Source organism: Rhinatrema bivittatum, chromosome 3, assembly GCF_901001135.1.
Source record: "Rhinatrema bivittatum chromosome 3, aRhiBiv1.1, whole genome shotgun sequence".
Taxonomy (NCBI): domain Eukaryota; kingdom Metazoa; phylum Chordata; class Amphibia; order Gymnophiona; family Rhinatrematidae; genus Rhinatrema; species Rhinatrema bivittatum.
Genome location: NC_042617.1, coordinates 491,826,243 through 491,842,356, shown reverse-complemented (window position 1 = coordinate 491,842,356; position 16,114 = coordinate 491,826,243). Strand labels below are relative to the sequence as shown.

General features: G+C 44.1%; 1 protein-coding gene across 1 annotated transcript in view; it reads left to right on the top strand.

Annotated features, from left to right (window-relative positions):
- The window catches only part of CDC5L (cell division cycle 5 like), a 250,734-nt gene that overhangs the window by 207,281 nt on the left and 27,339 nt on the right, over positions 1 to 16,114 (top strand). The gene's annotated exons all lie outside the window — the stretch shown is intronic.

The window sequence follows — 16,114 nt, the reverse complement described above, 5'->3', positions numbered from 1 at the left end:
ATTATTAGACATAAGCAGTGCTGTACAGGCACACATGATACAACCACTGCTCCAGGGAGTTTACAATCTAGTCAAGACATACAGACGACATATAAGAGGTTTCAGGAATTTTATTATAGGAAAATATTTAACTAGGCCTAAATCTAGTAGACCCAAGATTTAAGATTTAAAGCAGACTCAAAAGATGGTTTGCAGATGGCATTTGGATATAGCTAAAAAGGGAGCTGACATACTAACTCAAGAATGCTATTTCAGGCATTTGGTACAAGATGGAAAGTGTGGAGACAGTTCAGATAACAGCAAATTGACTCATGAACAGAGTTCAAGAGGAGGATGTAGGGAAGGGGTTTGCAAACCTTTATCAAATGTGTCCCCATTTTAGTACTTAAATTCACATGACCCCAGAGGACAACCAAAACAAAATTAGCAGGGGTTCAGACCCCCTCCAAAAATCACTCCACTTTCACCCTCAGCACATTTCAGCTAATCCTATCTCAACATCAACATTCAACCCTTACAGAGTACCTCCTGTCTTAATCTCCAACCATACAGCTTATCTTTATGTTCCTCAGCATCTCACCTCCTCAGCTCATGGTCTTTTTCATCCCTTCAGCCCTTTTTGCATCCCTCAGCGGATCCTCTCTCACCCCAGGTCATTCTTATAACCCCCAACTGATCCTCTGTCAGCCCTCATTCTCACCTAATCCCCTCCTCACTTTCATTACCCATCCCCTATCATCCCAAAGCCTCACCTTCTCCTCTACAGCCCTTCTCTCACAATCCTCCAGCTAATCTCTCATACTCCAGCAATTTTCTTCCATCTCCCATTTGATCTTCTATTGTTATCCCTCTCTCACACTCCACAGCAAATTTTTTCAGCCTGATCCAACCCTGAAACCTCTCCTGCATCTGATCCCTCCTTCAAACAGTCTCTTTTCTAAACATCATCCTGGTCAAGGGCCAGCAGCAACATTTTCCATTGGGCCCTGGTTCAAAGATGGATATGTTGCCTCTGTCATCAGCCTGAGAGCAGGCTGATGACAGAGGCAACATATTTCTCTTAGGTAGGTTCAATGATGGCTGAGGATAGAGAAACCATGACCATCCTCACTGGCCCATGCATACTCAGCCATCCCCTCCTTTCATAGCTGGTCCCAAGCCTGACTGATCTGTACATAGCATTAGTATTGAGTCAACATGGGGCCTGTGAGCCGGTACAAGTTCACAGGCTCTGGAGGGGTCCCAATCTCTCCTTATGCTGTGCTTCCTGTTACCACAGAAGTTTATGTAAGGATGGAGTCACTTTGAATGCATGCTGGTACAAAGGCTTCATGCTTACTTCCACTACTAATGCTGCTGCTTCAGTGGTCTGAGTAGTACTGCCTTTTGAGGCATTTGTGACCCTCTGTGGGGTCCCGACCCACAGTTTGCATAGCACTGGTGTAGGGAGAGATGAGAGAAGATTATATGCGGAGCTATAGAGTGAATAGGCTTGTAGGTAAGTGCAAGAAGTTTGAACTGTTGTGGAAGTAAAATTGTCTTTTCACTAGCGACTGTTATACTGTGGAATGCTTTGCCATTACAAATATGCATTCCCCCTGTCGTCATATTTATTATGACAACATAATAACTTTAATTTAAATGATAATTTAAGAAGGTCCATTGGAACTAAGTTCTGAGTCTTGGGTCATAGGAAATATTGATATTAAAAATCATTTGCAGTTTTGAAGCTTTGAATTGAAAATGGGCCCTCCTAGAGAGGAAGAGGCAGGAAATGGCCAATTGTCTTTTGTCCACAGTACATATATATTTAATTTACATATATATTTAATTTTTTATATTAATAAAGTTCTGATTAGATAGGTTAATGTAAATGTTTGAGAGTGGATAGACCTTTCAGAACTTATATTTTTCTGAGGGCCACTACAAGTCAGAGCAGATATAAGGCAGTAAAATAATATTCTAGATGAGCAGTTCTAAAATGTTCTTGTGCATACCATGCTACCACACACCATCATTACACTTAAGCATACCTTTAAACATCTTACAATAAGTCCATATTCAATCAAACACTCTTCCTGAAGGGAGACCTAATTTCTGTTGTTCATAGCTACTCCAGCAAATAAGGAAACTTCTTGTTGAGGCTTTACCTTCCTTTTGCTAGTTTTGTTGTCTCTTTACTTTTCTATGGAGAAAAGATTTTCCCTGTACATACCTGGATCTGCCCAGACCCAGGGTTATGTCACCAATCCAGCAGAGGGAGGCAGAGAAAACATTCTAATGACTCTGAGGTATACCCTGGAGCACCACCTGCAGTCAATCAGTATTTCTCTGTCTCCCAGCAGAGGTGGACATTCCTAACCCCTGTAGTCTGTGGTAGTTTATTTTTTAGTCAGGTAGTTTAGAAGTTAATTTTTTGCAGACTTTCTTTTTCTTTTGAAGAGAGCCTGTTCATTTCATTTAAGTTATTTAAAAAAAAAAAAAAAAAAGGTTTTATTTTTCTTCACAGCCATTTCACTGCCTCCCTGGAGGTTGCCAAGTCCTGGGAGGACTATCCCTCCTGGTTTTTGAGGCTGCCGGAGTTGGGGAGGTTTTGAACCCAGCAACCACTCCTGGCAGGGGTGATACCGGGGGGCTCGGCTCACTCACCCTACTTGGAGCAGCTTCTGGAGGCCGTGGCGTTTCGGTCAGGTAAAAAAAAAATAATAATAATAATTCTTGACAGCTGAATCGTTGTTTACCTTTTGGTGTTTGGTGGGCCCGTGCCTTTGATTTTTGCCCGGGTTTCTTTTAGTTTTTTAGTTTCATACTTTTTATTTCGCCCCGTTTTTTCTTTATAATGCCGCGAGGCGCGGCCTGCCGCGCTTGTGGAGATGAGCGAGCGCGTCTCCAGGAAGAGTCTCTGTTCATCCTGACTCCCCGGGGGGGAAAGGCTTATCAAGTTTGCCGATAACAAAAGGGACTTGGCCACTTCGTGCGGCCCCTAAACCTCGGCCCAGCTGCTCTCCTGCCCCGGACTCATTTCGCTGCAGTGCTGGAACTGAGGCATCCTGTCTACTCTGAGGGTGGTGACACAACAAGCTATTCAGGGTGCTTCTGACCCGCCTCCGCTGTCGCTGCAGCCGGCGGTCCCTGGGGGGAACAAGCCATGCGAAACAGGGCCATATTTATCGGCTGAAAGCCTGGACGAGATTTCAGATTCTTCTTCCTCTTCTTCTGCCTTTTCAGGGGATTTTCTTCATTTTCTTCGCAAAGCTTACAAATCTAAGAAATTTCATAAGAGACATAAGAGTCTCTCATCTGAACAGAGGTTAAAGCCACGTTCCTCTAAAAGGGCTAGTTCCACGGATTTGGGAGTGGGGTCAGCTCTGAAGCGTCCCCTTCGTCCGGGTCCGGATCAGACAATTTTTTCTTCTTCAGATGATTCTGAGCATGGCTCTTTACCTATCCCGGACAAGTCCTTGCCGGAGGGGGATTTAAATGAAGACCCTGCTTTGAGTATTAGTTCAGACCCTCATGTTGCGGATGGGGTGACCCCAAAGTAGTCTGCCTGTTTAGAAGAGAGGAACTTAGTCCCTTAATTCCAGCAATTTTACTGGAATTGGGTCTCGAGGCTCCAGTGAAGGATTCTTGGATGGGTGACGTTAACCCAGTGTTGCTTGGCCTTAGAGGTCCCACGACATCATTTCCTTTTCATCTTTCTCTCACTGACCTTATGAACCGGGAGTGGGATAATCCTGAGTTGGGTCTTAAGATAGCACGAGCCATGGAAAAATTGTATCCATTACCTGAGGAAGCTTTGGAAATTTTAAAATTTCCTAAGGTGGATGCCACTGTTTCAGCCGTTACTAAGAAAACAACTATTCCAGTAACTGGGGCTACGGCTCTTAAAGATCTCCAAGATTGTAAGCTGGAGGTTCAGCTTAAGCGAATTTTTGAGGTTTCTGCTCTTGGTGTGCGGGCGGTCATGTGTAGTAGCTTGCCTTTGCGAGCTGGACTAAGATGGGTCCAGGCTTTACAAAACAATTCTTCCCTCTCTGAAGAGGAAGTTGCTCAGGCTGGTAGACTGGAAGCTACAGTTGCTTATAGTGCAGATGCTTTATATGATCTCATTAGGACCTCGGCTTGCTCTATTGTTGCTTCTGTATCGGCTCGCAGACTTCTCTGGTTGAGGAATTGGTCCGCAGACGCATCCTCCAAAGCTCAATTAGAGGTTTTACCCTTTAAGGGAAAATTATTATTTGGTAAGGAAATGGAAGATTTAATTTTGTCCCTAGGGGAAAATAAGATTTACAAATTGCCAGAGGACCGTCCTAGACCTAGAAGCTCGTTTTCATCTCGTTCTCATTTTCGGTCTAACAGAAGATTTCGTTCTTCTCGTCCATCGGCTCCTCCAGCTAAACAGTCTTCAGGTAGACAATAGAATTGGTCTCAGTCCTTTCGTGGCTGCCGCTTTGGTAGACCTGGAACTTCCCAAGTCTCAGGAGACACAAAGTCTGTCCAATGAGATAAGGCCGGTCCTTTCTCCAGTTTCCGTCATAGGGGGCAGGCTGTCTCTATTTTACGGAGAATGGGCCAGATGTACATCGGATCAATGGGTTCTATCAGTGATAAATCAAGGTTACGCTTTAGATTTTGTTTGGCGGCTTCACCACCTGTTCCTAATTTCACCGTGTTCTTCCCTACAAAAGTGTCTCATAATCCAAGACTCGCTACAGCATTTAAGTGACCTAGGAGCTATAGTTCCAGTTCCAACATCGGAAAGGTCGTTATTCAATTTTCTTCGTCGTTCCCAAAAAAGAAGGAACCTTTCTTCCCATTCTCGATCTCAAAAGGGTCAACTGTTGTCTAAGGATTCCAAAGTTCCGGATGGAAACTCTTCGGTCTGTCATTGCTTCGGTTCACAGAGGAGAATTTCTAGCATTTCTCGACCTCACCGAAGCTTATCTTCATATCGGCATTCGATCCGATCATCAGAAGTTTCTCAGGTTTGCATTCTAGGGCAACATTATCAATTCAGGGCTCACCGTTCGGATTAGCCACAGCTCCCAGAACGTTTACCAAGATAATGGTTGTGGTGGCCGCTCAACTCAGGAAGGAGGGCCTGTTGGTACATCCGTACCTGGATGACTGGTTGATTCGAGCAAAGTCGGAATCTGTTTGTTATTATACAATCAACAGGGTAATCAGCCTTTTGCAGTCTCTAGGCTGGGTGATCAAGAAGACAAGAGTCACCTATTACCTTCCCAATCTCTGGAGTTTTTGGGTGCACGGTTCGACACTCGTCAAGGGATAGTGTTCCTTCTGGAGCATCGCCTTCTCAAGCTTCAATCACAAATTCGAGATTTACAGTCTATTCCTATTCCTTGTGTGCGGGATTACTTGATAGTTTTAGGTTTAATGACCTCTATTCTGAAGTTGGTTCCCTGGGCCTTTGCGCACCGCTAGAGATTCTGGAATGGACTGTGGTCACTACCGACGCCAGTCTTTCAGGCTGGGGAGCGGTATGTCAGAATACATCTGTTCGGGGTCAGTGGTCCGAAGAGGAAGCGCAGTGGTTGATCAGTCTTTTAGAGACCAGAGCGGTTTGTTTAGCCTTAATCGCTCTTCAGCCTCTCCTTTGCGGGAAGTCGGTAGGGGTTCTTTCCGACAATGCGACCATGGGTAGCGTACATCAACAGTCAGGGAGGAACCCGAAGCTTCCAGGTAGCTCAGGAAGCACAACAGCTGAACGCCTGGGCGGAGCAACATCTGCTCAGCATCGCAGCCTCACACATTGCCGGGGTGGACAACATTCAAGCCGACTTTCTCAGTCGGCATCATCTCGACCCAAGCGAGTGGGAACTGTGCGAGGAAGTCTATTAAATGATATGCAAAGATGGTCCACTCCGGCAATGGATCTCATGGCCACGTTTCAGAATGCCAAATCCCCTCGGTTCTTCAGCTGCAGGAGGGAAAGAGGAGCGGAAGGAGTAGATGCTCTGGTACTTCCTTGGCCCAAGGGATGTTCTTCTCTACGTGTTCCCTCCCTGGCCTCTGATCGGCAAGGTTCTGCGTCGGATAGAAGTTCAACAAGTCGACGTTGTCTTAGTGGCTTTGGAGTGGCCACGTCGTCTGTGGTTCGCGGACCTGGTCAGACTAGCACTGGACGGTCCCCTTCGATTTTGAGATCTTCCATGCCTTCTGTCTCCGGGTCCGGTTTGTTTGGAAGAAGTTGAATGCTTCTCTCTAGCGGCATGGCTTTTGAGAGGTGTCAGTTAAAGAATAAAGGTTATTCAGATGCTGTAGTGACTACTTCATTGCGTTCTAGAAAACCTTCTACATCTTTGGCTTATGCAAGGATGTGGAAGGTTTTTGAATCTTGGTGTAATGAGCATCAAGTAGATCCAGTTCACTCTTCTGTATCCAATATTTTATCTTTTTTACAAGACTGATTAGCCAAGGGTTTGTCCTGTAGTTCCTTATGGGTACAAGTGGCAGCGCTTGGATGTTTTCGTGGTAAGGTTCAGGGATTACCCTTGGCTGCGCATCCGGATGTAGCACGTTTTCTCAAAGGTGCGCAACATCTACGTCCTCCATTTCGGAATCCTTGTCCTGCTTGGAGTTTGAATTTGGTTCTTAGGGCTCTGTGTTCGGCTCCCTTTGAGCCCCTTAATCATGCGATTTTGAAGGATCTCACATTGAAGGTGGTGTTTCTTGTGGCCATTTCTTCAGCTTGTAGAATTTCAGAGTTGCAGGCCTTGTCTTGCAGAGAGCCTTTTCTTAGAATTTCTGATATAGGAATTTCATTACAGACTGTACCATCTTTTTTACCTAAGGTAGTATCTTCTTTCCATTTAAATCAGTCCATAGAGCTTCCGGCTTTTCCGTGTTGAGGTCGTTTGGATCCTTCCTCTAGGGATCTTAAAAAATTGGATGTACGACTAGCTCTGTTGCGTTATCTTGAATTTACAAACAATTTTCGATTGTCTGATCATTTGTTTGTTTTGTGGAGTGGCCCTCGCAAAGGTCAAAAGGTTTTGAAGGCTACGATTGCTCGTTGGTTAAAAGAGACAATTCGTTCAGCTTATCTTCTAGCTCGTCTTGACCTTCCTGAAGGGTTGAGAGCTCATTCTACTAGGTCACAGGCTACCTCTTGGGCAGAATGTCAGTTAGTTTCTCCTCAGGAGATTTGTAAAGCAGTGACTTGGAAGTCATTGCATACTTTTGCTCGTCATTACTGCTTGGATGTTCACGCTCCAAGTTAGGTAGCCTTCGGAGAGAGTGTTCTCCGAGCGGGACTCTCTGGGTCCCACCCTAATTGAATCAGCTCTGGTACATCCCAGGGTCTGGACTGATCCAGGTATGTACAGGGAAAGGAAAATTGGTTCTTACCTGCTAATTTTTGTTCCTGTAGTACCATGGATCAGTCCAGTCGCCCACCCTTTATGTCTGTGTATTATATTTATCTTTCTTGAGGTAGTGTGATTAGGTTTGAATAGGGAACAACATTTGTTAATCAAGGGAGCTGTGAGTCACTCAGGCTGACTAACTAAAGTTAGACTGTTTGTAATTCCCAACCCTCCCACCCCTCGCCCACCCACCCCAAGCTCATCCCTTAATTTATAGGCAGGTGCCACTTGCACAAAAAAAAACCCAAAAAAAAAAAAAAAAACCCCATCAACAAAAACTTTATTGAGAATTCGATCAGACCCCAGTAGGCCACTACCAGACATATAGTGAATTCACTAATACATTTAAAGGAACTTAGACACATTCCTAATCCCATAGCAACCTAAAACTTAACTAGGAACTGATCAAAATTGAGATGAAGGCAGCAGTCCAGCAGCAAGAGGGGGGCTTCCCAGTCTTTTGCATCGAGTGTCACATGTATGATTTTTTACCCACCGGTGAGAAGTTGTACATGTGCACGCGATGCAAAGAGCTCCTGGCTCTCAGAGAACGAGTCCGATCTCTGGAGGCTAGAGTGGCAGACCTGGAGGAGCTGAGGGAGACAGAGAGGTATATAGATGAGACCTTCAGGGACATAGTAGTCCAGTCCCAACTTCAGACTGGCAGCCCTGGTGCTGCCTTGGAGGAAGAAGGTCTCATAATGGGAGAGCACCAACCAGATGTAGCAGGAAAGGATCCTGTAGCAAGGACCTGCTCTCTAGGTGATGCATTGTCCTTTCGCACTGAGGATATCTCCCCAAGGCCTACTGCCCAGGAGGGAAGGGTTAGGTCGGCCGTCATAGTTGGTGATTCGATTATTAGGAATGTAGATAGCTGGGTGGCTGGTGGGCGTGAGGATCGCCTGGTAACATGCCTACCTGGTGCGAAGGTGGCGGACCTCACGCGTCACCTAGATAGGATTTTAGACAGTGCTGGGGAGGAGCCGGCTGTCGTGGTACACGTGGGCACCAACGACATAGGAAAATGTGGGAGGGAGGTTCTGGAAGCCAAATTTAGGCTCTTAGGTAGAAAGATTAAATCCAGAACCTCCAGGGTAGCATTCTCTGAAATGCTCCCTGTTCCACGCGCAGGTCACCAGAGGCAGGCAGAGCTCCGGAGTCTCAATGCGTGGATGAGACGATGGTGCAAGGAAGAGGGATTCAGTTTTGTTAGGAACTGGGGAACCTTTTGGGGAAGGGGGAGTCTCTTCCGAAGGGATGGGCTCCACCTTAACCAGGATGGAACCAGACTGCTGGCGCTAACCCTTAAAAAGGAGATAGAGCAGCTTTTAAACTAGAACAAAGGGGAAAGCCGACAGTCGCTCAGCAGCGCATGGTTCGGAGAGATGTATCTTTAAAGGATACTAATGATGCACTAGAATTAGGGCATCCCGACAGTGAGGTTCCAATAATTAGAAAAGTAGTCCAAATGCCTGTAACTAAAAACTCACCTGAGCTAAAAAATTCTAACTTATCCCTATCAATTAAAAAGCAGAATAAAAATACAATCAAAAAACAAACTTTGAAATGTTTGTATGCTAATGCCAGAAGTCTAAGAAGTAAGATGGGAGAATTAGAATGTATAGCAGTAAATGATGACATAGACTTAATTGGCATCTCAGAGACATGGTGGAAAGAGGATAACCAATGGGACAGTGCTATACCGGGGTACAAATTATATCGCAATGACAGAGAGGAGCAGTCGGGAGGAGGTGTGGCGCTTTATGTCCGGGATGGCATAGAGTCCAACAGGATAAACATCCTGCATGAGACTAAATACAAAATTGAATCTTTATGGGTAGAAATCCCTTGTGTATCAGGGAAGACTACAGTGATAGGGGTATACTACCGTCCACCTGGTCAAGATGGTGAGATGGACAGTGAAATGCTAAGAGAAATTAGGGAAGCCAACCAAATTGGTAGTGCAGTAATAATGGGAGACTTCAATTACCCCAATATAGACTGGGTAAATGTATCATCGGGTCACGCTAGAGAGATAACGTTCCTGGATGGAATAAATGATAGCTTTATGGAGCAAATGGTTCAGGAACCGACGAGAGAGGGAGCAATTTTAGATCTAATTCTCAGTGGAGCACAGGACTTGGTGAGAGAGGTAACGGTGGTGGGGCCGCTTGGCAATAGTGATCATAATATGATCAGATTTGATTTAATGACTGGAAAAGGAACAGTGTGCAAATCCAAAGCTCTCGTGCTAAACTTTCAAAAGGGAAACTTTGATAAAATGAGAAAAATTGTTAGAAAAAAACTGAAAGGAGCAGCTACAAAAGTAAAAAATGTCCAAGAGGCGTGGTCATTGTTAAAAAATACCATTCTAGAAGCACAGTCCAGATGTATTCCACACATTAAGAAAGGTGGAAAGAAGGCAAAACGATTACCGGCATGGTTAAAAGGGGAGGTGAAAGAAGCTATTTTAGCCAAAAGATCTTCATTCAAAAATTGGAAGAAGGATCCAACAGAAGAAAATAGGATAAAGCATAAACATTGGCAAGTTAAATGTAAGACATTGATAAGACAGGCTAAGAGAGAATTTGAAAAAAAGTTGGCTGTAGAGGCAAAAACTCACAGTAAAAACTTTTTTAAATATATCCGAAGCAGAAAGCCTGTGAGGGAGTCAGTTGGACCTTTAGATGATCGAGGGGTTAAAGGGGCACTTAGAGAAGATAAGGCCATCGCGGAAAGATTAAATGATTTCTTTGCTTCGGTGTTTACTGAAGAGGATGTTGGGGAGGTACCCGTAATGGAGAAGGTTTTCATGGGTAATGATTCAGATGGACTGAATCAAATCACGGTGAACCTAGAAGATGTGGTAGGCCTGATTGACAAACTGAAGAGTAGTAAATCACCTGGACCGGATGGTATACACCCCAGAGTTCTGAAGGAACTAAAAAATGAAATTTCAGACCTATTAGTAAAAATTTGTAACTTATCATTAAAATCATCCATTGTACCTGAAGACTGGAGGATAGCAAATGTAACCCCAATATTTAAAAAGGGCTCCAGGGGCGATCCGGGAAACTACAGACCGGTTAGCCTGACTTCAGTGCCAGGAAAAATAGTGGAAAGTGTTCTAAACATCAAAATCACAGAACATATAGAAAGACATGGTTTAATGGAACAAAGTCAGCATGGCTTTACCCAGGGCAAGTCTTGCCTCACAAATCTGCTTCACTTTTTTGAAGGAGTTAATAAACATGTGGATAAAGGTGAACCGGTAGATATAGTATACTTGGATTTTCAGAAGGCGTTTGACAAAGTTCCTCATGAGAGGCTTCTAGGAAAAGTAAAAAGTCATGGGATAGGTGGCGATGTCCTTTCGTGGATTGCAAACTGGCTAAAAGACAGGAAACAGAGAGTAGGATTAAATGGGCAATTTTCTCAGTGGAAGGGAGTGGACAGTGGAGTGCCTCAGGGATCTGTATTGGGACCCTTACTGTTCAATATATTTATAAATGATCTGGAAAGAAATACGACGAGTGAGATAATCAAATTTGCAGATGACACAAAATTGTGCAGAGTAGTTAAATCACAAGCAGATTGTGATAAATTGCAGGAAGACCTTGTGAGACTGGAAAATTGGGCATCCAAATGGCAGATGAAATTTAATGTGGATAAGTGCAAGGTGATGCATATAGGGAAAAATAACCCATGCTATAATTACACGATGTTGGGTTCCATATTAGGTGCTACAACCCAAGAAAGAGATCTAGGTGTCATAGTGGATAACACATTGAAATCGTCGGTTCAGTGTGCTGCGGCAGTCAAAAAAGCAAACAGAATGTTGGGAATTATTAGAAAAGGAATGATGAATAAAACGGAAAATGTCATAATGCCTCTGTATCGCTCCATGGTGAGACCGCACCTTGAATACTGTGTACAATTCTGGTCGCCGCATCTCAAAAAAGATATAATTGCGATGGAGAAGGTACAGAGAAGGGCTACCAAAATGATAAGGGGAATGGAACAACTCCCCTATGAGGAAAGACTAAAGAGATTAGGACTTTTCAGCTTGGAGAAGAGACGACTGAGGGGGGATATGATAGAGGTGTTTAAAATCATGAGAGGTCTAGAACGGGTAGATGTGAATCGGTTATTTACTCTTTCAGATAGTAGAAGGACTAGGGGACACTCCATGAAGTTAGCATGGGGCACATTTAAAACTAATCGGAGAAAGTTCTTTTTTACTCAACGCACAATTAAACTCTGGAATTTGTTGCCAGAGAATGTGGTTCGTGCAGGTAGTATAGCTGTGTTTAAAAAAGGATTGGATAAGTTCTTGGAGGAGAAGTCCATTACCTGCTATTAGGTTCACTTAGAGAATAGCCACTGCCATTAGCAATGGTTACATGGAATAGACTTAGTTTTTGGGTACTTGCCAGGTTCTTATGGCCTGGATTGGCCACTGTTGGAAACAGGATGCTGGGCTTGATGGACCCTTGGTCTGACCCAGTATGGCATTTTCTTATGTTCTTATGTTCTTATGTTCTTTTCGGAGAGTCCGCTCTTTCACTGTTTGGGTAATTAAACCTACTTTCATGCTATCTATTTTTCTTAATATTTTCTTGTTTATTCCTGAGATTTTTTGGGGGGGATTCTGCTTCCATTTAGGATTTGTGAGTTGGAAATTTGTTCTCCTGTTTAGATAGCTAGTTAATATGTTAGTAGTTAAATTTCTGCTTTGATACTGGTTAATACTGATTGACTGCGGGTGGTGCTCCAGGGTATACATCAGAGTCATTAGAATGTTTTCTCTGCCTCCCTCTGCTGGATTGGTGACATAACCCAGGGTCTGGACTGATCCATGGTACTACAGGAACGAAAATTAGCAGGTAAGAATCAATTTTCCTTTTCATAACACTTCTAGATTTTAGGCTTAGAGGTTGGGAATTAAGTAACACACAAGTTTATATCAACTGAATGGATCTGATGGAGATAGGTCTACTTTTTCACTTGATGAGGATGGATATCTGGGTGATAACTGGAAGCAGAAGTAATTATGGAAGTGTTGATATAACAGACAGAAAAGTTGAAAATGGCATACTCAATTCTTTTTAAAGCTAATTTGAAAGACACCCACAGTTTTTATAGTTAATTGTTCTTTAGCACAAATGGGTGGTAAACTTGCCATTTCTTTCTTGAGGATTTCTGTGATTTTTGGGCCATCCATATGAATCATATGACTGGGTTGAAATGAATAAAGATCAAGATCATCAGAGACTTGGCATTCATAGTCGGATTAAGTAGTACTCTGCAAAGCCAGGAAGTTCTGAAACAGATGATGATTCTTGGAGCCAAGGTATGATAAACATTAGGAGAAGTTCACAGGAATATACGTTGAAATGTTTGTCTTGTTAAAGTTTGAGTTGGTATTAATAGAATATTGTGACAGTTACTGTGCCATGAGTAAGCATCTTAGAATCTATAGAGGTGAATCTAGGCTGTTGATAGTGAAAGCAGAAACTATAGGCATCTTTCGTGTTTGTTAGCCACCTTCCCTTCGGGTTGGTGGTTGCTAGTTGTCTGTGAGGTAGCCCCCAGTGTGAATGGAATTAGCAGGAACTGGAACACATCAGGAAACCAGAAGCCAGAGATGAGACCAGGCAAGAGTGCAGGCTGTAGAGTTAGGAAACGAAGAAGTCTTTCAAATGCAGGAATGGAGCCAGAGTAAGAGGACTGAGGTAGTACTAAGCTTGGCAGTTGACTGCTGAGAGTGCCTCTGTATAAATGCAAGTTTGTGCAGGAAACAAAATGACCACCAAGGGAAACGAGGAGCATTTATCTGTCGCAGGGCTCCAATAGATCCCTTCCAGTAGAACTGGAGAATTCAATAGATGAGGGATTTTAAGGCCTATCCATTGCTGGACCTTGAGGAACCCAGTGGGGTTCAGGCATACCTCATCTGTGTTCGGTATTTACTGCTGCAGGTTTAAAAGAAGATTCAACTTTGATTGCTCTGAGGTTGCAAGCATGAAGAGTCAACGGCTCACTCAGGCTTCATTTGTCACTGAAGCAAATATTTTACAATGAGTTGTGTGGATCCAGTGGTCAAGTCCTTGTATTTGTAAAGTTGAATGAAAGGGCATGAGTTGTAGTATTATGGAAACAGTTTGAACAGTTCCTTATTCTGAGCATCTTGGTCAATACAATCATCTGCTTCTCAACTTAGCAATGAGGTGCAAGCTTTAGTAGATGATGCGTAGGTTCTGTCTTTCTCTTTTGCAGCTGTAGGTGTGGGGAGTAATACTTGATGTCAACTTGTGGTCTTGGCAATACAACACAGATCTGTTGAAAAGTATTGTAATATAAAATCATTGCTGTTGATCAAAACAAATTAGTTTCAGTGAAGTTTATGTTCAAAGCTGGGCTGCTGATGTTAGCAAGGGTGTCCAGTAATCACTTTATCCCAGGACAAGCAGGATGCTAGTCCTCACATATGAGTGACGTCACTGACGGAGCCCTAGTGCGGGAAATCTTTGTCAAAGTTTCTAGAAACTTTTGACTGGCCCTGTGAGGCCACTGAGCATGCCCAGCATGCCATGATATTCTCTGCCGCAGGGATCTCTCTCTAGTCTTCGTTTTTCTGCGCTGCTGTAGGCATCATGGGACAGGAGCCGTTGCAAGTCTCTCAAAACAATTTCTGACTGAAAAGTCACACATTTTTCTATAATATTCTCTCTCATTGGAGTCTCTCGCGGTTTTCCACCGGCTGGTGAGTACCTCGGTCTCATATTTTTCTCTTTGAGTAAAATATTTTTTTCTCACGAATTCCCATTCTTCATCGATGGCTGTCAACCTAAAAATGGCTACGGGCTTCAAAAAATGCCCTGTGTGTAACAGAACAATGTCTATCACCGACCCACACCTAGAGTGTGTCATGTGTTTAGGTGAAAAACATGAATTTAATAATTGTCCTAAATGTGCGGAGATGACGGCGAAGGGACGGACAGCTAGGCAAGAAAAAATGGAACATTTGTTCCACCTACAACTTATTCCATCTCCTTCGACGTCATTGAAGTCGTCTCCGGCCGGAGCTACTAAACGCGTCTTACTTAAAAAAAAAAATCTCGCCCGGAAGGATCAGGAGATCATCCGTTCCCACCGTCGTCCACGGCATCGACGAAGTCTGCCGATCAGCATAAAACGAAACATCGACATTGACGTCCGGATTCGTTCCCCAGGAAGAATCAACAGCGAAGCGGCCACGGAACCAAGAAACATCGGTTCCTTCAGCGCCTGGGCCTCTTCTGGCACAACCTTCGATACCAGATCCTCCACAGGGCTCTGTGCAGGATCTTATACCTCCACCACCGCTTACAACTGCTCTGGTTCCTCAATTGTAACGCCGGAATTGTCTAACCTCATCAGACAAGCGGTTATACAGGCTTTAAAGGATCAACAAACAACTCCAGCGGTCCCGCCGATGCACACAGCATCGATGCCGGTAAATGTACCGATGCCGGTGGTCCCACCGATGCCGATGTCGACACCGAGGACAAGCATGGAATCGATGACTGCACCGAGATTCATCATGGCATCGACATCCATTTATGCACAAATATCGACCTCTTTGAGGCCCATCTCGATGCCAGTACTGTCGACGTCTTCGACACCATTGTGGGCACTTCTCACAATGCCTGCATCGATACCAACCACTATTCCATCGATGCAACCACCATCTGAAGATCCTGAACCCCATGATCTGGCATTTTTTCAACGTCTTTTACAAAGATATCAAGATGTCATTGACAAACTTCCACCAAAAACATTGGAGGATGCTTCTCCATTAATCCCTTCTGATGATCCACAGCCAGGCCCTTCAGGCCTTCATCACCCACCCAGGTCTCCCCCACGATCTCCATATAGAGACGATCAAGATGATTCCTGGGATGATCAGCAGACTGACACATCTTCTGAGGACTTCATGCCTGAGCCTTCACCTCCAGACCAAAGAAAAAAGTCCCCATTTAAGCTGACTGCAGAACAAGATACAAGGCAACAAACTTTAGAAGTCCTTCAGTTTGTTGACCCACGAAAACAAGTATTGGCTATCCCAATACATGAAGTACTCTTGAATCTCCAACACCGGATCTGGGAGCATCCATGTTCTGTCTCAGCAGTAAACAAGCGTGTAGACACCACATATTTGGTACAGACAGCTCCAGAATACCAAAAACCACAGCTACCACATCAATCTATGGTAGTGGAATCTGCCCAGAAAAAATCTAAGCGTATCTGCCCACACTCATCAACCCCACCGGGTAAAGAGCACCGGTTTCTGGATTCCCTTGGAAGAAAGATATATCAAGGCGCCATCCTGAATGCCAGAATATCTTCTTATCAACTGTATATAACACAGTATCAGAGAAATCTCTGGAAGCAGATGGAAGAATTTGTCACTTCTTTACCTTCACAATTTCAGGAGGCAGCACAGGCCATAGTCCATAAAGGCCTAGAAGCCGGGAAACATGAGGTAAGGGCGGCCTACGACAATTTTGAGGCGGCTTCCAGAACAGCAACTGCTGGAATCACAGCTCGTAGATGGGCATGGCTTAAGGCCTCGGACCTCAGGCCTGAGGTCCAGGATAAACTTGTTGACCTACCATGTGTGGGGGACAACTTGTTTGGTGAAAAGGTCCAAGATGCCGTACAACAGCTTAAGGAGCATA